The sequence below is a fragment of the Tamandua tetradactyla genome, chromosome 24 (genome assembly GCF_023851605.1).
Source record: "Tamandua tetradactyla isolate mTamTet1 chromosome 24, mTamTet1.pri, whole genome shotgun sequence".
NCBI classification, from domain to species: Eukaryota; Metazoa; Chordata; class Mammalia; order Pilosa; family Myrmecophagidae; genus Tamandua; species Tamandua tetradactyla.
The window spans coordinates 36,641,054-36,666,478 of record NC_135350.1 but is presented as its reverse complement, the minus strand read 5'-3'; the positions used below and the strand labels follow the sequence as shown (position 1 = coordinate 36,666,478).

The window sequence follows — 25,425 nt, the reverse complement described above, 5'->3', positions numbered from 1 at the left end:
TGGGCTCAGCAACATGGACTTCCACTCACCAAGGGTGACTTGGCTACAGCCACTGCTGAGTGCCCAATCTTCCAGCAGTAGGGACCCACACTCAGCCCCCAATATGGCACCATTCCCTGAGGTGACCAGCCAGCTACATAGTGGCAGGTTGATTACATTGGACCACTCCCTTCATGGAAAGGGCAGTGATTTGTTCTAACTGGAATAGACACATACTCTGGATATGGGTTTGCTTTCCCTGCATGCAATGCTCCTGCCAAAACTACCATTTGTGGACTTACAGAATGCCTTATCCATTGTCATGGTATTCCACATAGCATTGTTTCTGATCAAGGGACCCACTTCACAGCAAAGGAAGTGTGGGAATGGGCACATGCTCATGGAATTCTCTGGTCTTACCATGTTCCCCATAATCCAGAAGCAGCTGGATTGCTAGAATGGTGGAATAGTCTTTTGAAAACTCAATTATAGTGCCAACTAGGTGGCAATACCTTGAAAGACTGGGGTAATGTTTTCCAGAAAGCTTTATATGCCCTGAATCAGTGTCCTCTGTATGGTGCTGTGTCTCCGATAGCCAGGATCCATTGGTCCAGGAACCAAAGGGTGGAAATGGGAGTAGTACCACTCACTATTACCCCTAGTGATCCACTAGGAAAATTTTTGCTTCCTGTCCTTGTGACCCTGACCTCTGCAGGTCTACAGGTTTTAGTTCCAAAATGGGGAGTGCTTCCTCCAGGAGAAACAACAATTATTCTGCTGAACTGGAAGTTAAGACTGCCACCTGGTCACTTTGGGCTACTTATGCCACTGGATCAACAAGACAAGAAGGGGGTTACATTATCATCTGGGGTAATTGACTCTGACTATAAGGGGGAAATAGGACTGCAACTACATAAAGGAGGTAAGGAAGAGTTTTCTTGGAATATATGAGATCCCCTAGGGCATCTTTTAGTACTACCATGCCCTGTGATTAAAATCAATGGAAAACTGCAACAACTCAATCCAGGCAGGACTACCAATGGCTCTGAAACTTCAGGAATGAAGGTTTGGGTCACCCCACCAGGCAAAGAACTATAGCCAGCTGAAGTGCTTGCTGAAGGGAAAGGGAACATGGAATGGGTAGTGGAAGAAGGAGTGATAAATATGAACTTCAACCATGTGATCAGTTATAGAAACGAGGACTGTAATGCTGTTTTGTTTGTGCTATACTATTTAAGTTGTAAGAGATCAAGAGTAAGAATGAATATTACCCAAGGATTTGCACCCTATTCTTGAGAGATTTAATGTGTTTCCAGTTATATGCAGGACAGTTGAATATTGTTAGGTGTTCTAGTTTGCTAGCTACTGGAATGCAATCTACCAGAAACAGAATGGCTTTTAACAAGGGGAATTTCATGCATTGCTAGTTTACAGTTCTAAGGCTGAGAAAATGTCCCAATTAAAACAAGTCTATAGAAATGCCCAATCAAAGGCATCTGGGGAAAGATACCTTGGTTCAAGAAGGCCGATGAAGTTCAGGGTTTCTTTCTCATCTGGAAAGGTATATGGTGAACATGGTCAGGGTTCCTCTCTCATCTGGAAGGACACATGGCAAACATGGAGTCATCTGCTAGCTTCTTCTCCTGGCTTCCTGTTTCATGAACTCCCTGCGAGGCGTTTTCCTTCTTCATCTCCAAAGGTCTCTGGCTTGTGGACTCTCTGCTTTGTGGTGCTGCAGCATTCTCTGCTCTCTCAGAATCTCTCTCTCCAAAATGTTTCCTCTTTTACAGGACTTCAGAAACTAATTAAGACCCACTCAAATGGGTGAAGACATGTCATCCCCTAATCCAGTTTAACAACCATTCTTGACTAAATCACATCAACCAGGGAGATAATCTCATTACAGTTTCAAATATACAGTATTGAACAAGGATTATTCTGCCTTTAAGAAATGGGATTTATATCAAAACATGGTTTTTCTTAGGGGGCATACTTCCTTTTAAACCAGCACATTAGGTTAAAGAAAAAATGTATGTTTTATTGTTTTTTATTTAGAAATCAGGTATGGTTTAAGGTGTTATGTATAGCTGCCAAGTTTGACAAGGGGTGGACTGTCATGGCCAGGTTCATGTGTCAACTTGGCTAAGTGGTGGTACCTGTTTGTCTGATTGGGCAAGTACTGGTCTGTCTGTTGCAATGAGGACATTTCATAGAATTAAATCATGATCATGTCAGCTGCATCCACAGCTGATTCCATTTGTTATCAGCCAAAGGGGAGTGTCTTCTGCAATGAGTAATGCTTAATCTGATCACTGGAAGACTTTTATGGAGGATTCAGCAGAAACAGGCTCTTCCTGCTTTGGCTGGTGAGCCTCTCCTGTGTAGTTCATCCAGACCCTCCATCAGAATCGTTGGCTTCACAGCCTGCCTTGCAGATTTTGGACTCTTTATTCCTGTAGTCATGTGAGACATTTTTATAAATTTTATATTTGCTAGTGTTCCCTGTTGATGCTATTTCTCTAGAGAACCCTAATTAATACAGATCATCTCCCTGGATGATGTGATTTAGTCAAGAGTGGTTGTTAAGCTGAATTAAGTGATGACATGTCTCCACCCATTAGAGTGGGTCTTGATAAGTTTTTGGAGTCCTATAAAACAGGAAACATTTTGGAGAATGAGAGATTCAGGGAGAGCAGAGCAGAACGACATAACCACGAGAAGTGGAGTCCACCACCCAGCGACCTTTGGAGATGAAGAAGGAAAATGCCTCCTGGGGAGCTTCATGAAACTGGAAACCAGGAGGAGAAAGCCACCAGATGCCGCCATGTTCGCCATGTGCCCTTCCAGCTAAGAAAGAAACGCTGAACGTTGTCAGCCTTCTTGAACCAAGAACCAAGCCTATCTTTCCCCAGACGCCTCAAATCGGACATTTCTATAAACTTGCTTTAATTGGGACATTTTCTCAGCCTTAGAACTGTAAACTAGCAAATTATTAAATTCCCCTTTTTTAAAAAGCCATTATGATCCTGGTATATTGCATTCTGGCAACTAGCAAACTAGAACACCTGTCATTCCCCACATCCTGGTCTTCACCATTACACTGAAATTTCCTTCCACCTCCCTAAAACTGTGGAATATTTTAATAAGGAAATATCAAATGGAAACTGGAACCACTAACTTTTCTGAATAATTCAAGTGAATGTGTATTTTTTTTCCTTTTCCTAAAAGGAAAAAATTGCCTGCAAATGTTTAAGCTCTATCATTTGATAAAAATTTTTCTGCCTGTATTTATCAATATCATAAGACTAATTAATTCCTAATACATATACAGTTACTCACCATTATGCAAAAGGAAAAACCCATACTGTCATATTATCAAAGAAAAATGAGTACTGATTATACTAGATACAGTTTACATTAACTAAAACCGGTCAAAGGTTGCATGAACCAAAATAAGTATTTTTAGGAAGTCACTAAGTCGTTCTTGAAAATCATTAATGACTGGTTAAGTCTTATGTTTAATAATTATTAGTTCATAAGAAGCTGTATACACCCCAAGCAATGAAACATAAGTCAATTCAATTATAATTAAGTGTTATCAAACCTGTAACTAGTCATAGATTCTGGAATTGAACCAAACCAATCATTATTATCAACCTATTTTAACAATCTCAGAAATTTATGGTAAAAATACACTACCTAAATTTATGAGTTTTATAATGCTTTTAAATGTGAAAACAGGGTAGTATGGATATGCAGTTCTAATGCCTGATTTATTTCAGTAATTATCATGGTATTGTTAGGTCCCTTAGAAATATGTCATTCAATTTTTTGTGTATATGGTTAAGATATTAGATTACTATCCACAAGTTGTAGACACATGCATGGTACCAAATTTACTTTTAGATATCACATGAGAGGTACTAAAATGTGATGATCAATTCTGAGTTCTATGTTAATTAAACATCCTCATTTGGCTAAGTAGCCAAAGTATCCCAGAGTTCTACACAAATCAAGATTATATCACTTTCAAAGCAGCAATGCATGATGCAAGGTATTCTTGAAGGTAGTACGAAAGGTGCAGTTCAGAATGTTCTCTGGAGTCAGGAAATCTTATGCGGTGTTTCTCCTGTGAATAGATGTATAAATAATATGGCTTTCTAGCCCTCACTAAAAAAATTCAGTAATACACTGGTGTGTGCAAAATGGACATTTTCATCCAAGAACCCATGTAAGATTAGTAAACAATTTGGTTCAGAAAGGGACTTTTCTGCTTGCATGGCCACAGATCGTAAGTAATAGCCCTGTTCATTCTGGTCAGGGTGACCCATGTAATGTTCCATGTATTCTATATTATAGAAGATCCACAGAGTGACTGGTCTCCAGAAATATCAACCATGAAGATATCTGACCTCCACATTTATGCCATTAGGGAGAGGCATCCTCTAGAGGGCCAGCCATGGATGCCTATGTGATCTAAGTCAATGAAATCACACCAAGAAGCTAGATACTGCAGTCCTTCCATCTGATCATCTATTTCCATTAGACCCATTTTATTTAAATTCACCTTCTAATTTAAGCCCTCAGTTACATGATCCCCTGTTGTCCATCACCACAACCACATAACCTAGAGAGGCTAGGGTATCCAAGTGGAAGTATCTGATTCCTTCAAACTGATTATTCACCAACTGCACCTGAGGACTACCAAAAATCAACAGCACAGTGAGCTATTTCCTTCTAGGTTGTAGATCACAAGGTTGTACAGCATCCCATAAAATGTAAATTTGGTAGTACTTTCAAAAGAGGAAATGTCTGGAGGCATGTCATCAGAAATAGGACCTGCTAAATTCAAAATGGTGGCTCAGAATTCCTTTGCTTTTCAAGTTGGGTCATTTTCAGGATTTGATAGTTTGTAAAGGGACACACAGTGTGAATTCTTCTGGTTACCATACTTATTTATAAAGAAGTTACAATGCTGGCTATTGCAGCAAGAGTGGGAGTAGCCACAGTCAGTCAGCCTTGTCACATCTCCGAGATTGACATAACTGGTTACATACAGGTGATGTTCTAGTGCCTCTATTCTAGAGTCTTTGGTGCCTTCAAAAATTACCAGCTTTCCAGCTTTAATTGGCAACTTCCAAATTAAAAATTACCATATTTTTAATTTGGTCTACAATATCCTTTATCTCTGAGAGATGTGCTACTTTTCTATTTATTCTTTCAAATTTTTCTTTATGCTCAATATCCTTTATGTTATTAGCTAACCTATTACATTTATTTAGGAAAGTTGTGTAAACATCTTTGATTGGTTGTTCTAGATTCTATGTCTCCTCCAGTGTTTTAATTTGGTCATTTGGCTGAACCATATTCTACCTGCATCTTCATGTGCTTTGTGATTTCTGTTGCCTTCGGGAATTTGTGATTTTCTGTTGCCTTATCTTGATAAGGTTATTTCAAACATTGATTTCCTTCACTCATCTAAGTTTTTGCATTTGCTTGGGTTTGTGTTGAAGGTCTCCTTTTGCACTTGGTTTGTCAATAGTTCCCCTCCAAGCCAAGTCCCAGAGCCCATTCAGGGGATGCAACTCTACTTGAGGATCTGCTAAAAGCTAGATAAATAGGCCTGCACTTTCTGTTTCTTCCCAGCAGATGGCACTATCGATCACCTTTTTACTTCAGGCTCACCTCTCCCTGACTGTGGCAGCCAGTTAAGGATGCAGACCTGGTGCAATTCCAGCCAGGGATGCTGAAAGCCGCCAGCCTCAGCAGTGGGGTGTGAGCAGTGCGCACCTCATTGGAGAATCTGTTTGTGGGCCCTATGGGTCTGGTGGCTCCTAGGCTCCCACTTTGGATGACTTTCGTATTTCAGCTACCCCTGTCCAAAGACAACCTAGAAATGCCTGGTAGCTGGTTGCAGGCCACACAGCTGATCATGGGGCTTCCTCATTCCCACCTCTTTGTGCATGCCTGATGTCTCTGGGCCTCTGTAAAAAAGGGGAGCAGTTTTGGGACTCTACATCTCTCCCTCCTCCCAAGGGAGACTGCCCACAGCAGCCTGTCTCAAGGGGTGGGAGCAGGAACTGTGCATTGGCTCAGGGATAGCAAGTCTGCTAGCTTCTGGGTTCCCTATGGGAGCTGCAAAAGAACATCTCCCAAGCTAGCTGCAGGGGTAGGCTGGAGTGCAGGGGCATTCCCCTCCTTTGGGACCTGTACTTTCCTGGATCTCTGGCTGTATCACCAGCAGCTAGTCCCAGAATGCCACAGTCTTCTGAGAGAAAGCATCACCTTGATGACACCTTGATTCTGGAATTCTCCTAGCTCCAAAATGAAGAGCCAATCAGTTCTTATTATTTAAGCCAATCCACTGCACGGCGTTTTTGTTTAGTGGCCAGGAAACTAAAACAATTTTTGGTACCAGAACAAGAATGTTATTATTACAAATACCTAAAATATGGGGCTTTGGAATTGCATAATGTAAAGAATGGAAAAATTATCAGATGATTAATACTAAAATGCCTAAATTTCTTTGGACACTAAAGCTGCTTCCAATGAGGCCTTAGAAGGAAACAATGAATGTGTTATTGGGAGCAGGATAAAAGGTGATCCTTGTTACAAAGTGACAGGGAATTTGGAAAAACTGAGTTCTGATGTCAGACAGAAGGCAAAACATGGAGGCGGTGAACTTGGATTTCTAGCTTAGGAGATTTCCAAGCTAAGTGTAGAAGGTGCAGCCTGGTTTCTCCTTGCAGCTTATAGTAAAACATGAGAAGAAAGGAATAAGCTGAGAATTGGATATTAAACACAAAAGAAACAAAAATTGATGGTTTGGAAAATTCTCAGCCTATCCAGGTAGTGTGCTCTGAGACTAGAGCCAAGAGTGGCTTTGATAGAGATAGAGAGTAGAGCCCTATCAGTGGCTCTGATAAGGTCCTCCCTGTGCTTATAGGAAGTGAGTCCCCAGAGAATAGGACTTCATGTAAGGGTTTAACTGAACATGGACCCATTCAGCCATTTCAGTGGAAGTCAGAATTGGAAATGCCATTATGCAGGAAAGATCTGTGCAAAATTCTATTGTCTGATGATTTCGACCCTGGTGGACTACATGCAAAGCCAAAATGTTTTTAACAGAATTTGTATGAGCAAAACCACAGCCACGCTGAACTGAAAGGGATAAAGAAGGAAGAATTTCCATCTCTAATCAGACTGTCAGCTTCTTCTGGGGAATTCTTCAAAAGCCTTTATTGGAGTTCCTAGCTTGCAGCCTGTCCTTTGGAATTTGGACTTGCCCATCCCCACGGTCATATGTACCAAGTCCTATATTAAATATTTACATATTTAAAAATATATATCCTGTCCATTCTCTTTCCCTAATATATTTATAGTCAACTCATGAGCCAGTAGAAATTCATATTTCTACTTGAATTCAAATTCATATTTGAATTCAAATTCAAATAACCACATAATTGTGGTTATTTACATTAACAAATAACATGGCCAATTTCATGGTTTAATTTGATTTTTAAACTAGCATAGTCTCTAAATGAAAGTATATGGTTTTAATTAAGAATACCAATTAAATAATAATTTGCATCTCTACATTTTGCTTAATAGCAACTGTGGAGAAAAGTTTTAACTCAAATCCTTTTCAGAAATAGTCATGCATACTACTATGTAGATCTTAAGTTTCTTTGAATTCATTTTGGTAATTTAATAAAACCATTGCTTGAAATTATCATTTTAATGTTTCGAAGATCCTGTAGGCGTCAATTACCTCAGACATGAAATCTTTGTTGTACTTTAAAAAAACAATTTACTCTTTATTATTTATTGATAAAATTTTTTGTTTCTCATGCTATATAATACAGAATTCTTGGAGATAATTTTAAAAACAGTGCATTGTCTCTATTTCAACTTAACATTTTAAGTTTCAGAGCTAGCAAGGTGTTAAAAACCTTAAAATGGCAAGAGGCTATTTGACATGCACCAACAGTCAGTATTTACTTAGAAATATAAGGAATTCCCACAGGGCAAAGTGCCAGACAGTTTCTATTCGAGGAGTATGCTTAATTCAGAGGAAGAAGTGGGAAAAGCATTGAATTCATAATGGTACATTTTTAAGTGATCAAAATTGTAAAAGGCAACTGCAGCAATTTTATCAATAAGCATAGATGTCACCCCCTACCCCAAAAGAAAAGAACTGGTTAAAGAAGGATTTTTCTCCCCTCAAAAGAATGAATCCAGGTAAGACTACTCAGGTATCCTCTTTCACACTGGCTCAAGACCATCATGATGTTGTCATCACCCACACCAGGAAGTATCTCATTCTCCATCTCCAAACACCCTTTTCCTCAAGGCTCATATCCAATTTAACTTGACACTCAGGAGAGTATTAGGCTCTTAGAATTAGGACCAGTCCAGAATCCATTTATCAAACAAACAACAATTTTCAGACTATGTTTGGTTATTTGCTTCTATGTCTTCACTATTGTCAGCAATTCTAGACGTTAGCATTTTAGGCCTGGGAACATGAGAGACACCAAACCTGGCAAATTATATATTTTTATCTGGCACTAAACCTGGCATGTATAATATATAATAAATAGTTAATAAATCCTCTGTGCTGTGAGGGCTAATCCTAGCAAACCTGGAATTCACTTGAGTTGTTTTCCTAGAGTCAAAGCTACATCTGCTTGGCACTGACCCCTAGTTGAGACATGAGATGTACTGATTAATAGTGTTCCTTTGTAACCACAGGTCTAAGGTGAGTTTAAGAGAGATTCGTACCAGCTTGTCAGCACTGCTCATTAATAACTGCAAGACCTATGATTTGCCCCTAGTCTTGGTGTGACTACTAGAGGGCTCTGCCACTGGGGTTGACTTTATAATAAGAATATTACCAACGTGACCTTCAGGGTATAAAAAGCCCTAACCTAGACTCCATTTTATGCTCTCTAGTTTAGAAGTGTTGGTGATTCTTTGTCAAAGAAAGGAAGTTTGTTCTGGTATAGCTGTTACAAAAGGGAGTACAGTAACAGCCTTCTTTGGTCCCCTTGTTTTGAGACAGTCTTTGGCTATGATGCATATTCTTACTTCAGTGCAGTGGCTATATTGTTTCATTTTCCTGCAATAAAAGATCATTTACAAACATTGTGATTTTGGATCCTATAAGTCTTCTATAGCAATTGAACCCTGTCTAAATGCTACCCTTACTGCAAACTTCTTAAGTCATACAGTGTAAACAATTGTGTTTCTGCCTATTCATAGAATCAATCCACATTATATCACAAATAAACTCAAACATAATTTCAAAATGAGAAAGTTTTAAATCATAACCTGGTGCCTCTCCTCACCTCATCTACTGTAATGTCTATTCTCCTTGCAATTTATTCTCCAACAACTAAAAATGAAATCTGAGTTCCCTGAACAATATACAGTGAATTTCCTTAAACCTGAGTCTCTGCCTAAATTGTTCATTAGTCTGAAGAGTCTTTGCTCCTTGTCCTAGAGAGAACTGTCATTTCCTCCCCATTTCTCCCCTGCAACAGAGACATTTCCTTGCTCACAGCATTTTCCCATAGGCAGTTCATGCCCTGCTTCATGCACTTCCCTGGTCACACCTAGGACTTTACGCATTTGTATTAGGAGTTGACTCTTGACTTATGCTCAGTTATTCGGATTCTTTTTTCAGGGAATTTTAGATATGGAATAATTGCTACTAGTCAGTTGTCTATGGGGAACTAGACAGGAATGCCAGCTTCATTTTCATTTGGCGCAGCCTAATCATGGATCTGACCAAACAGATTGGCTCTGGCCAAGATAATTGAGTAAGCAGAGAAGCCAACCTACAGAGAAAGAATGGCATCTCAGCAAAAGTGTCCACCAGCTAATCGAATTAGAACAAAGCAAAGTGAGGCCAGGAATGTTCCCATGACACATATAAGCAACCAGTGACATAAGTTCATCTTTGCTCACTCTATCTTTCTCTCCTGTACCCAACTCCAAATACAGGGACAGGAGAAGGTGTCTCAGAGATACCATATTCCTTCATTTGACTTCATGTCTTTCAAGTTAGAGGGATGGTCTAATGTGGGGAGAGGGACATTTTGAATTGGTTATGCAATTAAAGCTTCAACATGTACTGGACTAAACTTAACTGAAATTTGTTAGAAATTTGTAGTTTTTACCCAGATTCTGTAAGAGATGGGAAAGAGAAAGTGAACGTAGTAGTATGGCTACAGATAATAAAGATAAATTTAAAAGCATCACATTTATATTCAAGATGAATTTGCTCAATAAAATGGCTATCTCAGTTTATATGTCTGATTTGCCTTTCTGTTCAGAGTCCTGGAGGCAAAATTCTTATTCATATCAGAATCCACAATTTACTAGAACCTGAAACTTAGAAGTACTCCAGTTCAGTGTAATTGGGTAGATTTTTAGACTTTATGCCATGGTTTTGGTAAAAGAATCATTATTGAATACTGATAGCTCTAACCAAATATATTAATTTATTTTTCCAGTCCTTATAATCTTGGATTATTCTGTAGCACTGTGGATGACACTCTCCTTCAAATTATCCAACACTAAGTTTCTTGACACATAATTCTTTTGATTATTTTCCTACATCACCATTTCTTCATAGTCTTCTTTATAGACTTCTTTAACTCTGTCTATTCATATCTCCTCTAAAATTTTCTTCTCATCCTGGTTTCCCCATTTTGGTGAATGAAAGCACCAAACACTAAATTCTTCAAAACAAAACCTGAAATTCAGCTTATGATTACCTCTTACTTTATCCTTAACATCCACTTAGTCAAGCAGTCCTTTGAATGTATCACCTTAACATTTTGTCTACCACTGATTTTCTCCTCCATTTCCTGTAATGGAGTTTAATTGCATATCTTATTTTTACTTTTCTGGATATCTAAAATAGTCTTTGGTGCCTAGGGCAAGTATTTCCCTCTTTCAATATGTCATACCTACTGCTACCAGACTGATCTTTCTGAAGTTCTAAACCACTCTTGCCATTCCCTCATGAGGTACTTGTCGGAGACTTCTCATTGTTTAGCCAGTAATCCCCTCTGAGCTCTGGCCTCTGTGAACCTGTCTAACCTCATCCATGACTCCTCTTATCTCTTATTCTAGTTCTGCTGAATATTGACATCTTACAGAATGTGCTTAGTCACTTCATACCTTCATGCCAGGCCTGGAATGGCCTCTTAGATCATTATAGAGACAATACTTCATCTTCCAGGACTCAACTGAAGGGTCATTTCTTTCATAAAGCCCTTCCTGCCACTTCATGCCCTGAGTGTTGAATGCATTCCCTTTTGTGCTTGTAATTCATCTTGAATTTAATGCCAACAACTTCTTGTGCTTTGTAATATGTGTGCTCTTATTTGATTACATGTCTGTCATCTCAGCTTCTCTAGCTTTAAGCATCTCCAGGACATCATTCAATTAGTACATATTAGATGGTTAATGATTTTGTTGAATGAGTAAATGAACATCTATGGTCCAGCTCTACCTCTGGAGAAGGCTATGGTCTGATAATGCAGCATCTCATTTCCCTTTCTCACGTTGAAGTAGTCAGCTAAATCTGTCAGCTGGCTCACTGCCTGTGTGTTGTAATTCAGGGTGTGGTTTGCGCTAGGCTGGGTCTACTGGGCCCTGGAAAACCATGAAGTTTCAGCAAAGGTATTTCTGCATTGTGTGAGTCTAGAAACTGTTACTGCTGAGGCTTGGAACTATCTATATAAGATTAAACATAACCAATTTATAAGATTAAACTGCCAACTCTGTATTTAAGATTAAAAGAGAAAGCAAAAGGTTTAGAACCTTACAAGATTCTTTGAAATGTGGCTATGACCATTGGCAGATATGGGAAAACTACACCCTTACAGCATTGATGGCAGATAATTTCAGAAGCCATTAAAGATTATCACTGGTTTTCAGACTTATGAGACAAATATAAAGATGCAGGCCTTAAAATTTTAGTCAGGGTAGTGATTGATGGGATAGCCAATCAATGTGGAGGTATCTTTACTGGCCTCAAAGGAAAGATGCAGGAGCTATTTGGGAGAGTAACTTCAAGAGTTACAAATGATAGAGAAATCTGGAGGCTTTATGCCCAATATATAGAAATGGACAGAGTGAATGAACCAGGACAACAGGTGTAGACTGATTGCATTTGGACAAACAGCAATGTATGTTTATTCTAGTGAGGAGTAAACAGTGATGGTAAATGACGGAAATGTGATCTTATTCGATTTTCTTAAAGAGCAATCTGATGTTACCCTGTGTTTGTTCTTAGAGTGAATGAACAGTAGATTCAGGGAAAATTATTAGAATACTATTACCATTGTCTAGAAAGAAATTAGAAGAGCTAATAAGAAGGTACTTACAGTGAGTATGTAGAGAGACAAACAGATCTGAAAAAATTTCAGAGATGCAACAGATGTGATTTAAGGATAGTTTGGATGTGGAAACTGAGAATGACTTCTGCATTTCTGTGTTGGAATTGTGTATGGATATAAAGGGTCTCCAACAAGATGGCTGCAAGGCATATTTGGTACTGCTTTTAATTTAATGAACTTTATTAATTAAAGGAAAGCAAAAGTGAGGCCTAAATCCCTTTTGCTGTTGAAAATGTGATCTGTGCCAATTTGAATTAAGCATGCTATTTCTAATACCTCTAGAATATGTGAATTCTTATTGCTTTTTGACAAATTATTCAGGTCAGCATCATAATCTCCTGAAAATCTTTCCTGATTTCCCAAGCTGTCCCTAACAGGTAAATGCCAACGTGTATTCTTCTATTGTGATACCTATCCTGTCATGTGAAATAATTTGTTCATAAATATATCTTTGTGTGTGTGTGTGTGTGTGTGTGTGTCTGTGTTTCTCCTATTGAAGTGCACACTCTTCCAGTGTAGAGAGCACACACTATTATTCTTTCTACCCAGTGCTTGGTTCAATGTGTGGGAGGCATCAGGCACTCAATAAATGCAACTTAAATTCCAATTATTTCTTCTATGACCTCAGACCATTTTATAAATTAAATTTTTTCTTATGTTAATCCTATGTTTAGGAAGTTATAAATATATATGTTATTATCCCATCACCCAAAGGAAAGTAAAAATTGCTTACCCAAATTACATGGTTATTGATGGCCTGTTATGGTTCAGGCTCTGATCTAAATTCTTGAAATTAGTTCACCTCAGCCAATCTTCTGATTTGTATTGGGCATTTACATTAATATTTACTTTGCAGATAAGGAAGCAGAATGACAAAAGTTATAGATTGAGGACCAGGAGCCAGGTTGGGCTGATTCAGAGCCTTGTTCATTACCACTTGCTCTTTTGTTCTGCCGCAGGCAACGCAGTAGATAACGTATTCACAAAGGGATTGTGGATGTATCCTGGAGCTCTGCTTCACTTTTTCTGATACTAATGTATCCTGCTTTGAAAATATCAGGGCCTTTTGGCGGTATCACTGTGCAGCAGCATGCTGTTAATCCAATAAAAAGCACATTAGGGTTTTGTGCATATTTATATATTTTAACGGCAGTGGGAGTTGTGTGTTTCACTTTTATGGTCCACAATTTGTTTCCTAGACAATAACAGAGCTTTGTGTGGCTCCCTGTTTATGGGTTCTGTGGCATAGATCCCGAATGGGTGGCGAAGATATGGCACGGAGATGTAGGACAACGCTCCAGGCTTCCGCTGGGAGCCTCTCTTCCTCTAACAAGTCGGGGGAGGTTTTTGGATGAAATCTGTTATAAAACCGAAGTCACTTAAGGTAGGAAAGAAATGGGATTTTCTTCCATCTTCCAGATAGGTTTTCAATTAGGTACATTTAAGTATGCACCACACTCTCTGTTGACATTAGTGAACATATGCAACTGAGTTATTGGTACTTTCAAACTGGTAGTGAGGGAACCAAAAATTATCACTTAAATAAGACAGCTTCTTAAGCATCATTTATTAAATGATCAGAAGAGAACAGAGGTTAAAAATAAGGATGAAAGAAATATTTTCTTTAAGCCTCCCTTTGGATAGTAGGGACCAAGGGGTTAGTAAGTGAAGAATTAGAGGTGTATGGACTTTCTAAATGTAGTTTTCATGGTTGAAGGAAAATGAAGCTATCTCCACTGTCAGGAGCCAATCGTTTTTCCAATTGCTAACTACTTCTTTCCACACTTCTTTAGCTTCCATAAGGAGGAATTTCCCCTGATCCAGTGCAGAATTCTGAATGGTAACTTTAACATGTAGAAAAAAAACAATTATTGCTCTCATTTTTCTACAGTCTTGGATGTTTTAGTTTCCTACGCTGTTCAAAACAGATACCATGAAATGGGTGGCTTTAACAATGGGGATTTATTAGCTTACAGTTTCAGACCAGGAAAATGTTCAAATCAAGGCATCATCAAAGCATTGTGCTCTTTCCAAAGACTGGCTACAAGCTATTCTTGGCTCCTCTATCACATGGCAAGGTACATGGCAGTATCTGCTGGTGTCTCTCTTCTCTTATAGGTTTCATTGATTTCAGCTTTCTTGCTTCTGTGACCTTCCACATATGTGTGTATGTGTATTCATTCTGTTTATAAAGGAGTCCAGTAATAAGATTAAGATTCTCCCAATTGAGGTGGGTCTCATCTTAATTGAAGGAACCTCATGAAAAGTTCCTACTTACAATGGGTTCAGAGCCACAGGAGTGGATTAACTTTAGGAACATGTTTTTCTGGGGTACGTTCAGCTCTAAACCTGCATAGGAGTAAGACTTGCATTTATGGTCCCAATCTACAAAACACAGTAACAACCTTTGAGAAAGTCACTGGAAGACAGCATGATGGATGATGCATTTTATGTAATTACCATAAATAACTATATAAACTGCACTTAATAAATGTTATTAGGTGTCTGTACATACAGGAGGATCCAGATTGTTTCAATAAAAATGGGTTCTGAAGAGCTTGTGAAAAATAAATGTTGCTACCTTTTTCTCAAGGTGGGAGATATGAAATTAGCCAGGAATGATGCATTTGACAATAGAACATGGAGAGCTAATTCCTGGACCCAAACAGGAAGAATGATGTGTGAACACTGTGAAGAAGCTTCACATGCATTGATTGGACAATAGCCATGTACCTCTTCTCTATCCGCTATTCTAAATCTTCATCAATAAATCACCCATAAAATTTGTAATACACTTTTAAATAAATTGTTTATATAGACGGAAGGCCCACATACTCTAGTGATGGTTCCTCCCTAAATCTTACCTGGAGGAGCCCAAAGGGACAGTTTGTTTCAATTCAGAGCTCTAAGGATTGAATAGGGAAATTCGTGCAATATTGTGATTCAGTTAGCAGGCCTGTTTGTCTCAAATAAAGCTGCATTTTTACACTTAACCTTGTGTAATAATGTAGTTGATATTTTTATTTCCCTTTTGCCTTTCTGGCTTTTGCCTTATTCTTAGTTGGTTCAGAATCTAGGTAAAAAGAGCATTGTAAGACATTGGGCCCAGTTAGGCACAGAGACCCACCATGAAGTACATACCTTTTATAGGTGAATAAAGAATATAGGGCAATTGAAGACCAAAGGGACACAAAATGTTCCAATCAACTAAATTTTTTATATGTTTCTCCTCCCATTCATCTCACCTCACTTTTTTTTTTCACAAAAGAATTAATCTACTATTTAGATACAAAGCTTATAGTAATAGATCTTATCTTGAAACTTACTGCTATGAGACTAATAAATGTTGTTATGAAAGCAGGTGTTGTACTTTTCAAACACTGTCATGTAAATTATGTCATCTCTAGATCTGTGAGGTAGGTAGTGCTGTTATTACTAACATCCTACTTTCACAGAGGAAAACAAACTCAGAAAGATAAAATTGAAGTGGTTTACATTAATTCACCTGGTTAATGCAAGTCAGCTCAGTACTGAGTTTTTAAATGTCCTTGTATCTTAAACTTGCATTTGAAGTATAATATGTCTATAGAAAAAGTGCACAAAATGTACTGCTTAGTATATTTTTACAAACCTAGCCCACTTGTGTAACCAGCACCCAGATCAAGGAAAAAATGATTCCTACGATCTCAAAAGCCTCACCGTGTATTGTCTTATTAATCATTCCCAAGGGTAACTGTTTCCTAACTTGAAGGAGCATAGATTAGTTTTGCCGTTTTATTTATTTTTTAACATGGATATAATAATACAGTACACTCTTTTGTGCCTCAGTTCTAGAATTCAACATTATGTTTGTGGTTTTTATTCATATAGTCATGTGTATTTGTAGATTGCTCATTCAATATGTGAATATGCAACAACTCGATTATTCCACTGTTGATGGCATTTGTGTAGATAATTTCGTCTAAGCAAACATTTTAGTACATATCCTTTCATGTGTGCACACACACATATGTACGCAGACACATATATAAATATGTGTACATTATTAGGGAGTATTTTAATAATTTTCTATTGCTGTCATAGCAATCACAAACTTAGTGCCTTAAAATAACATAAATTTATTATCTTATAGTTCTGCAAGTTAAAAATTTGACTTAGATCTCAGTGGACTAAAAGTAAGCTGTTAACAAGGTTGAATCCTCCCTGGTGGCTTTAGGGAAGATCCATTTCCTGATCTTTTCCAGCTTCTGGAGGCCATCCACAGGCTTTGAGTCATGTCTGCCTTCATCCAACTTGGAAACCAGCAATGTTTTATCTCTCTGATCATTCTTTCATGTAATCACATCTTCCTGTGACTCTAACCAGGAAAGTCTCTGTACTTTTAAGGACCCATGTGATTATATTTTGCCGACCCAGATAATCCAGTGTAATATCCCTGCAGTGGGTTGAGTGGTGGGCCTCCAAAAGATGTGTCCACATGAAATCCCTGGAACCTGTGCTTGTGACCTTACTTGGAGAAAGGGTCTTTGTGGATAAAATCAACAATCTCAAGGTAAGATAATCCTGGGTTATCTGGTGCATTCTAAATCCAGTGAATAGTGTCCTTAAAAGAGACACACAGAGAAGGAGATGACCGTATGAAGTTGGAGGCAGAGATTGGAGTGAGCAGGCACACGTCAAAGAATGCCAACTGCCACCAGAAGCTGGAAGAAGCAAAGAATGGAATCTCCCCAAAAGCCTCTGAAAAGAACACAGACCTGCTGACATCTTGATTTCAGACAGCTGACTTCCAGAATTGTAAGAGAATACATTTTTGTTATTTTAAGCAAACTTGTTTGTGGTAACTAGTTACAGCAGACCTAGGAAATACACTTCATCTCATTATCTTTAGCCTTAGTCACATCTGCAAAGTCCCTTTCACCACATAAGGTAATATATTCATAAATTCCAGAGATTAGAATGTGTGCATCTTTGGGGATGTTTTAGGATGGAATTGCTGGGATATGCACATATTCAGATTTTGTAGACATTACTAGTTTTTAAAATGTGGCTATATCAATTTGTCCACTTACCAGTCATATGCGAAAGTTGTTAATATTTGATTTTTTTTTATCCTTTTGTACTATTTTGGAAGACAGTACTGTGAGGTGTACCTCAGTTCTTACAGTTCTAAAATTTCTGTGCTTTATATAATGCTGAATCAAGAACAGTGAAAGATCTAAGATTTTGTCATACCTGCAAACTAATAAATTAACCTGCCAGTTTCATGGATGCTGACAAAAGACACAAGATTCCTGAGTCAGAGATGAAAGGCTGTTTATTACTCCTAGCAAAAGCAGTAGCCAGAGTATCAACATTTTTTCCAATTCCCCATGCCCTAATTTCCACAGGGTGACACAGATAGTGCCAGTTGATGCCTGGAGTGAGTTGCATTACAAGAAAAAAGAACCATGAGCTTAGGTCCTTGAAATTTATATTAAGGAATAGGCCTGCATCATGCCTCAAAGGAAACTAGTATGACTATCTCCAAATGTTGAAATAAGATTTCCTTTTCCTCTAGAGGGAGATATTGTCTCCATCTTCTAAGGTTGTAACCTAAAAATCCTTTAAATTATGTACCATAAAAAGTCAGAAGGTGAGAGACACAAGGGGAATTGTCTCTCAACATGATGCTTACCCTTAATCTATTATTGCATTGGTAAATAAATTATGATGCATTCAACAGTCAAGATTCACCATATGACTGAGGTATGAATAAAAACAAATGAGAGGATGTCTTTGCCTTCAAGAAGCTTACACACCAGTAGAGATACAAATCCCTACACAGACAATAGTCATATCAAGTGATTTGTGCTAAGTATGTACCAGTAAGGCTCTCTCCATATCTTACTAAGTTCTAGAACTTATTGTTATTAAGTTTGTTTATACAGTCTTTAGTTTTGTAGAAATTTACATTTTTATGTAATCAAAACTGTTAATTTTTTAATTTCCCTTGGGTCTTGGAACTTAATAGGTATGCATTAGTTATGTAAATAAACATTTCTTTTTTAAAAAAAGAAACAGAGACCATTGGTTGCTGTAAAGTTTAAAGAAGAATTCAAAAATTTAAAGAGGAATTCAAAAAAGAGATCCTATAAACAAATTTTGGTTGCTGATGTTAAAGGAAGCAATGGAGAAAAGGCAGGCACTTTGAGTGAAGGGAAGAGATGTGAAACAGAACTAGAACACTCACATAAGTCCATTTTTACTGAAACAAACAAAGTTTAGAGAATAAGAAAGAGTACAATGTTAGTGGGCCGGTTCCCCTGCTGCTTTCCCCAAATGCAAGAATTCTCTTTGTTGTGAATAAAATTGTTTAATCCATATCCAGAAGTAAAATATGCATTATATATTAAGTTGCTGTGATATGTATATGGGAGGGAAGGGATTACAACAGGGAAGACCTGAGATATTGATATTGCACTAGAAAAATCTGACGATGCTCTTGGAATGAACTATGTAAGAATAAGAAGTTATCATGTGAGACCAAATGCCAAACAGTCCTGCTTGAAGGAAGTTCAATGGGGAGGGTGCAAGTGGGAAGGAGGGGTGGACTGTAAGCAGCAAACCTGTATCCAGAAACAGAATCATACATTTCTGAAGAAAATTTTTATCTTGGGCATTTGGGAAAATGGTGGTGGCTTTAATTTTTAAAAAGAAGGCAAGAAGAAACTTAGGATTCTCAGGGAAGCTAAATTAGCCCCCCCCACCCCCCCCACAGACACACACACAACATGCCAATGAACTGCAGGGATAAACAATTCCATGTTCTTTTAGAAGCTCCTCCTTCTTAGTGGGGAACTAAGGCAGAGTTGAGAGGACAGGAGAGAGCAATAGCTACCTGAAATGGTCAGAAGATCTGCTCTGGGGAGCATGGCCTCCCCTTCACTGAGGACTTAATAAATTAGATTGATGACACACATGCAAAACAAAACAAAACAAAACAAAACCCTAACCACAATTCACAAATGTTGAAATAGTGATCAGTATTTGTGAATATTGAATGTTCTTTCTCTAATGCAGCCTGGCACAGATGTAAAGAAATTGAACAACTTTATCATTTCCTACACATAATGAATCCTTGATATCACAACATTCCTGCTATTTACTTTAAATGTGATGTGACCATGTCTTTAAGTTGGGAGTGGTAAGGACTGACTTGAGAGAAAGTTGAGAAGGTAAAGGTGAATGATTAAAAATTATAGTCATATTCAAACAATTTTAATCTCATACTTCTATTTTTCTGTGCATAATATTATTAATATCTTAGTCTTAACAACAAGAATTTTGATAAATGTTTTGAATATATTTCAAAACTGAACTTTCAAAAAAATTTTTATTTTTCTAAATAGTTAGGTTGTAATATTTGTGGACTATGAGATGGAACACAGCTTTAATGTATAGACTATTTTAAATCCTTAATAATATTGCAATTGGCCAGGTTCTCTTTGAGATGGCACGTATCCAATGGAAGGACTTATTTATTCTGTTAGTGAATTGCAAATGGAAATTATAAGTACTCAACCAATAACTTCTAATTTAAATTTAGCCCTTTAGTAGTATTTCCAATTACCAACTGTGAAAACAAGATGAACATTTAATTAAAACAAATAAATTAGAGTTGATAAAAATCTGTCAAATTAATCAGAACTGTGTTTTTGCCAACTAAGAAACAAATAATTCTTTAAGCTCTGGCTATTAAGCAAACCTTGAGCAGTTCTAAGGAATATACGCTTGGCAATTTATCTTTTATTTTAGCTGCGGAAATGATTCATACATATCAACCATTCCAGTTACCATAACAACAGAGTATAATGCATTTTCCTTGATTTTAGTTTTAATTAAATTCATTTGAATTTGATCGCCACAACCAAAAATAAAAGAGAGACAAAATAAGAGAGACAAATAAAATAAGATGCTGTTTTTATTTCCAAGCAAATAAAATAAGATTATTTCTTAATCCAGAAGGATTAAGGTTGTATATACACCTTTACTTTTTACTATTAGTTACATATATCTCTGTCTTAAGGCATTTTGTTTGATAACATCCAGATAGTGTGGAGAATGGCAAATTTTCTGACATTTCCTGAAACTTGATGAGCCAGGAGACTGAGTTGTGGCCAATGAAGTATTAGCAGAAGTGGGAAAAGGCAGCTTCTGGAACCTTCCTGAAAGGACAGTTGGTGCACATTTGTTTCCGCTTTGCTTCCTCATCTAGTTTTCCATTTTATCTCCTGAAACACAGATGTCAGGTGAGCACTGTAACTACCCTTTAGGTCAATGATGACAGTGGATCAGTGCTAGAGATTGCAAAACTACAGGTTAGATCATGTAGCCTGAGTCCTTGAAAACTTTCTGCAAGAGAGTTGCCATCCTGGAACTCCACTGTCTCCTCTCTGAACTTCACCAAAAGAGAGAAAAAAAATTCTGTTTTGTTTAAGCCACTATTATTTTGCATTATTTGGTTCTTTGCAGTAGAAACTAATCTTAATAATGTTTCCATGAAAAGTGGAAATATGAAAGATGGGACTGAACACGTATTTCAAGAAAAATGGATGTTTCTTCATTCATTTACATATTTATACTGTCTCCTGTAAGCATTTGAGTTTGCTAACACTGCGATCGCTATTATTCTCCTGGTAAGTGGATTGAGATTTTGACTAGGATACTTTCAACTCTACCCTCACCTAAACACCATCAGATCTCTCAATCCACTGTAGACACTGCTGGGTCTTGTCTTGGTTATTTATTTATTTATGTTTTTATTTATTTTTGAGAATGTTGTGACATCCCAAGCTAATAACACCTTGGAGAATTGAGCAACAAGAAATGAGGATTGAGGACTTAAGAATTTTGTTTTTCAACCTTGGGGAAATCAGTAAAGCCAGCTAAGTCTACTCTTGATGTTATTAAATTAACAAAGCAAGTGTATATTGTTTAAAGTGTACTTGAAATAATTGAACAGGCCATTCAGACAAATTCTGTATGGAAGTAGAAATATTTAGCACATAAACATGAAGAGATATTCTGATATAGAAAAACAAACATTATGTGGTGTTGAAACAGTTTAGTCTTTATCTTGAAAATCTGTTTGGTCAAATACGATAAGAATTTGAAAGGAATGAAGCAGGATAAAATTGAAAAAGATAAATGATTAACACTTTGCGAAGTGATGAGAACAAAGATCTGATGCCACTGTTGAGTGATAAAGAAAATTTTGGAGACGAGATTCTTTTCCTTTATTTAACAAAAAGTATAGAAAGAAGAAAAATGGGGTAATGATAGAGCAAGAATATTTTAGGCTTAAATTCTGGAATATTTTCTAAGAAAATACACTTAGCACAACACAATGGTGCTATCACTAGCATTGTTGGAAGCAGGAATGCAATAGGATACGTATAAGCAGTTGAAGTCATCCACGCTACATCTGGCCATACCTGGCAGCTCTAGGACAGAGCAGCACAGGTGAGTCACGGAGATAAAATTGCTGACCCTCAACACTGTGGTCAAAGAACTCGTGTCCATGCAAAATGCTGCAGTAAATGAGCTGGTCTTCTTAGACCAGACTGCATTTTCTATCCCCTGTGAGAATGAAATCAGGTTTTTCATCTTCCTTCCTCCTCCTCATCTCTTTCCCTGATCCATGCTCACCTAGACTATGGTTCTTCAGAAGGAGAAAAAGGACAACTTGACAGATTTAATTATTTTATTTTTTTAACTTACTTTATTTCATTTTACTTTTTAAAATCTACGTGGCTTTTAAAGTGTCCCCTGTGGTTCCTTAGTTCCAGTGTCATTCAGCCAAGACTCTTCCCTCACACAACAGCCTAAATTTGCTGATGCTCAGAGGCCCTGGTTTTAAAGCGAGACTTTCCAGTAGTATTGATATGAATCAATTAGATTGTAGGCTTAATATATATTTTTTGTTTTGGTGTTAATGTTTCTGAAATTCGATCAAACAGCTTTTCAACTATCACCACATACAGATTCTGAAATAATAGTATTTTGCTCAAGATTTGCAAGCATTTTTCTTCAGGAATGAATGTCAGTAGAGCAGTGATTCCTGAATTAAAGTGCATCTGAAGCTAAGAGAGTCATTCTGAATTTTAAAAGAGAGAAAAGATTAAGGAAAAAAATAGAGGAAAAGCCTTATAAAATGAATCTGGAATTTGGTAGTGCCATCTGTCGTTTAGAAACAAAATTGCATGTGCTTTAAAACTATAATACCTTTCTCTGTTAAGTAGCAAAGAGAAAGTATTATAGCACTAATACAGTCCATGATGTTCTCAATACATTTAAAAGAAGAAAAAAAGAGGTACTTTATTCATACTATTTCTAAATTTGTTTTCAAGAGCATGTCATTTCTTTTATATTGTATAACATGCTATAGCTTTTAAATTGTTATAAATATCAGTATGGCATAAATATCTAAAATTCAGCAACTTAAAAAATGTCTAGTTCAGGCTATGTTTAAAAATGGAAAATAAAATCTTAGATATAGGAGATTATGAGGATATTTTCAAGTTTGAAAGATAATGGACTAGAAAATGAAGATAATCAACTATGAATGAACAAATAACTACAGTAACATGTAAATACAAACCTTAGACTTTAGAGAATAAAATTAATATTTTAAAATATGCAGTCTGTTGATAATGCAAGTTATATAATTTTTCTCTGTTAAAATAAAATCTCCTAGAAATTTTCAAGTTCTATATATCATTAAATTATGTACATGCAGGCAAAACTGAAAGAATACCCTCATCGATTTGTTAAAAAAAACATTTATTTGTAGTTTTTATGTAAAAATTTATTTATAAAACATATGTAAGTATATTCTCAGTTATTTGGATGATGCAAGAAAAAAGTATTTGATTATATCTGTATCCATTAGTATATTCATTAGTATTTGATTATATATGTAATTGCTGTAGGTTTTGTTTTTCATTTGAAAGAAGAAATATATTAAACCCTCTATCTCATTTTCTTTTTCAGAATCCGCAAATACACTTTCATATAAGCTATTCATTGTTTCATCTCTGTCCCCTTCTTCTCTCCAGTTTATTAAAAACATTGGTTGGTACAATAAAATTCTTAACATACTAACGATGAAGTAAACCTAGGAAAGTTTGGAACAAGTTAAGTTTGTAATGCTACAGAAGGATCATTAGTCTGGACTACATTTCTACTACTTTCTTTATACTGTTGTTCACAGATAATTTAAAACTGTATAGTAGATCATTTCCACTTAACTTGAGGCAGATCTTTTCTAATGTTATTAAATTTGCAAATAGAATTGCAAAACTAATTTTTAGAATTGGGTTCCTCCCTTAATAATTATGAGTGCTCTTAAATGGTAAATAATAATAATAATAATAGAGGATCCCCAATTTTTTCCAGAATGAAGAAGAATGCTAATGTCTTTGACACGGTTACAGATAGGAATGGCGGCTCAAGGGAGGAAAGATTTCATGAAGATAATTTTCTTCTCTTATATTTAATTCTGTAAGAGATCCATGAGTAATAAACTTCTCACTCATGGTCAATGAAATAATATTAAAATATTATATAAGTATCTGCAGCAATCAGTATATGAAGATAAACGTTTAAACTAGCTTTCTGCCTTAAATCTCTCAAGCCAATATTAACCCCACAGATAACAGAATTGCAAACTTCTATTTCCATCCAAGATGAAGTAACAAGGATTGGATTTATCCTCCTGCTTGACATAAGTAAAAAACCCAGAAGGTATCTGAAACAATGGCTTTTATATGTTGGCCATCAGAACACAGCGTTCCCCAGCAGACTGGAAACAAATGAGATGAGCCCTGCAGCTGCTGGGTTATGGCCTGAAGACAGATTCCAGGCTATGGCACAGTGAGAAATAGTTAAGCAGAGCTTGGGGTTCACTCCGAGTCTAAGAAAGCCAAAGTGCTAGAGTTTGCAGGGCAGAGCACTAGAAAGAAGAAAGCTGGCAAGAGAGCTGCTGGTTCTAGGGGCTTCCTTTGTGGGTCCTCTCATAGCAACTCCAGGGCTTTTCTCTCTTGGCTTTTATTTCCTTTTATCCTCTCATAAAGGACTTTAGTAAAGGGTTAAGATCCACTTTGAATTGTGTGGGTCATTGTTTTGGTTTTCTAAAGCTGCTGAAATTCAATATACCAGAAATGGGTTGGCTTTTAACAATGTAGATTTATTAAGTTAACAATTCTAAGGCCATGGAAATGCCAAAATTGAGGTATCAAAAAGGGGATACCTTCATTCAAGAAAGACCGATTGTATCCAGGGTTCTTTTGTCACGTGGGAAGGTGTCTGTTGGTCCCTTGCTCCCAGGTTCCATTGCTTTGGGTTCCACATGTCCTTGCTTGCTTCCCCAGGGACACTCTCTGAGCTTTCTGTGTCCTTCAGTTCTTCCTTCATGTCTCCGGAGCATTTTTCTCTCTTGTCCTATGCTTGATTGCATCTCTCTGTTCACTGTATTTTTCTTTCTATGTTTTCTGTCTTTATTCTTTTCATAGAGGAATCCAGCAAAAGGATTAAGACCTACCTTGAATTGTGTGGGTCACATCTCCATGGAAACAACCTAGGCAAAAGGTCCCACCCATAATAGGTCTGTACCCACAGAGGTGGATTAAAAGGACAAACGTTCTGGGTACATAACAGAGTCAGACCAGTTCATAAGTCACATCTCAACTGAAAAAAATCTAATCATAAATTCCCACCCATAAGAAAGAAATAAAAGAACATGGTCTCTTCTGGAGTACAGTTTCAAACTAACACACTCCACCTTCTGGACCCCCAAAAGATATGTTCTTTCCATATGCAAAATACATAAATTCCATCACAATATCACAAAAGCCTTAAATCATTTCAGTAAGTATTAAGTACAAAGTCTCATAAAAAACACTTACAGTCATGGTCCTAAGGCAAATTCTCTGGCTGTGGATCTGTGAAATTTAGAACAAGTGATCTGCTTCCAATATACAAAGGAAGG

General features: G+C 37.1%; 1 pseudogene; it reads right to left on the bottom strand.

Annotated features, from left to right (window-relative positions):
* Positions 1-3,997: 3,997 nt before the first annotated feature.
* LOC143668182 (dipeptidyl peptidase 8 pseudogene) lies at positions 3,998-24,851 on the bottom strand (annotated as a pseudogene).
* Positions 24,852-25,425: the final 574 nt, after the last annotated feature.